Raw genomic sequence first — 2,564 nt, forward strand, 5'->3', positions numbered from 1 at the left:
TTCGCGTGCTGTGATAGGAACGATAAGCAATTCGACTTCAACGCAGTGGCCATGTAGCGATCGGCGATACCCAGCAGACAAAGCACCGATTCTTCATCTATCAGCGAGTTAAGAGTATTTTCGCATAATTCCTTTTAAAAAATAAATTGTATTATTAGAGCTGTAATTTTTTATTTAAATATCTGTTGCAACCTTCAAGTCAAAAACTGAGTAGCGATCAGATAGTAGCATTAATTCACAAATTTGTTCAGCTCCCACAGTTTTATCTATAGGTGCGCCATAAATATACAGCAATAAGCGCCGAAATATCACTGGCGTAGTATCGGTTATGATGATTTTTCTAAAAGAAAAAGTTGTAGTTGCTTTGAAAGCTGATTAATAACAATTATAAACGCCATCACTGAATCCGAATAGCTACGAACGTGGTGTATACTTTGAATGTATACCTTCGTAGCTATTCGGATGCAGTGACCTAATTTTCGTAGATTTCACGAAAATAGGACTTCCGATGGATTCAGCGGTAGTTCAGATAAGCAGCTGACAAGTTTACCTCTTTATGCTTTCTTGCATACCGGAAAGAAGGGCTTTTTTGAACCATTCACAACGCGACGATACAATCACTCGATGTGCACGGAATGTGTGTACTTGCGTTGGTGGTCGTTGAAGTTGCACCGAATGCGGTGTTTGCAACTGTGTATGCACATGTGTCACCTCAATGTCATCCTTGTGCAATATTGTTATGCCAGGCAGCTGTGCGTTGCTTGACGAATAAGTATGAACCTCAAATTCCATATCAGCTAGCTGAGCTGAGTGCAATAGACGTAAGGCATTCTTTGATAAATTACTATTGGCGGCAATGGGTGGCTCACATAAGTGTTTTGTCAAGTTTAGCTGCATGAACACAAACAAACCATAGTATAAGCTGCAAAAGCGCGGCTGTAATAAAAAAAGCAGTATACCTTTACATTTTTATAGTCATACGAGCGACAATGCTCCAATGTCAATTCATCAGTCACATTTTCCATGATGTTGTCATTTTCCGCTAGCTTTAGTTCGTGTTCAAAAATATTGGAAGGCTCTAAAAGCCCAAGCTCTATGAGTGATTGAGTAAATTCGTTTTTCTGTACCAGCTTACACACCTAAAATTATGCAATTAAGTAAAAATATATTACAGGTAAACAAGCAACTTACGTTGCTGATAGAGTCGCGCAGCGCAGACTTATGATCAAAAAGCTTAACAATCACGCCATTCTAGAATAAACAGAGCAATTTAAAATATATAGATAAGTATGTGTACATTTTGAATAATTCATACAATTTGACTTGTGGCCAGTTTGAAGCAAAATTTAAACTCCTTCCAGCCCAATTTCTCGTCAACTCGGTCTGAGAGGTTTTCCATTATCAAAATGTATGCCGGTATATCTATAATTAACTGTTCCAGATTTTGATTTATAGTGCTCCTTTTACTTAAGTAATCCATTTCGCAGAATGAATTTCTATAAATTAAAAAAAATATCGCTTTCATTAGCTTATCTATTGACTCTAAGAAGGCTTTTAGCCACGCCTACTTTTTGTCCCTAATAATCTCCAAAGCCGTTGCGATGCGACCATATATATCACGCATCTTTCGGACCTCATACATATACAATACGAATTTAAGATCATTTTCTGCAGTCATGAGGCGCTTATTATCTGTTGGATTATCGTAAAGAGTTAGTCCCACTGGGGGACCACGCCTAAGCCTGGGCGATATAGGAGGTGGACTAAACAGCGGAGCTGCGTTATCTTCCAACACTACATTGGCGCTGATAAAAGCGATGTTTTGAGTTTGCGTTGCAATTGAATTGTCAGACTGCTGTCTCACCGACAAATCCAAATGTGAACAATTTATATCCTGCAACACAAGTATATGTACATGCATAAATGATGCAAAATTTGAATATAAAATAGTGAAGATGCTCGCGTAATGCCTACTCACTTTACACATTTTTTCTAAGGAATTTTTTATTTCCTCGACGACATCAGTTAGTATCACCAATGCGGATTCGATCTAAATATAATTAACAAAGTTTTTAATATAAGACGAATTTATTTCATAAAAGCGCTGTCAAACTTACTTCAGGTACTAAATAATTTACCAACTCTGCTTTCTCCTCTGTAGTTAATCCAATAAAAACGTTCAAAATATTACGCAAGAGTTGATGTATTTGTGACATAAAAATCGGAATTCGTGTGCGCACATATTTGATGATCTCATTTTTTTGGTAGCGCGTTATATCTGTGCCATCTCGAATAAAGATGTTACAAAATTGCAATACTTTCGCACACCCTGTACGGACAACAGCATATATATATTTATAATAATTTTTCATAGTCTCTTCTCGTATGTATGTACGTATCTTACCGATTGCAGATTCCTTGAGGCAGTCTTTGAATGTTGCGTAGAGTGAGGCGGGTTCATGGGATATAGTAACAGGATTGATTGCTTGTATGATGTGGTTGAGCACAGAATGAGTATCCATTAGAGTATTAATCACAACTATTAAGGAAGAATTAATGGTTGT

General features: G+C 37.2%; 1 pseudogene; it reads right to left on the reverse strand.

The window, feature by feature from the left end:
* Positions 1 to 2,543, reverse strand: part of LOC118753453 — a 2,969-nt pseudogene extending 426 nt beyond the window's left edge.
* Positions 2,544 to 2,564: the final 21 nt, after the last annotated feature.

Source organism: Rhagoletis pomonella, unplaced genomic scaffold (genome assembly GCF_013731165.1).
Source record: "Rhagoletis pomonella isolate Grant_MI unplaced genomic scaffold, Rhpom_1.0 Rhpom_scaffold_02485, whole genome shotgun sequence".
NCBI lineage: Eukaryota > Metazoa > Arthropoda > Insecta > Diptera > Tephritidae > Rhagoletis > Rhagoletis pomonella.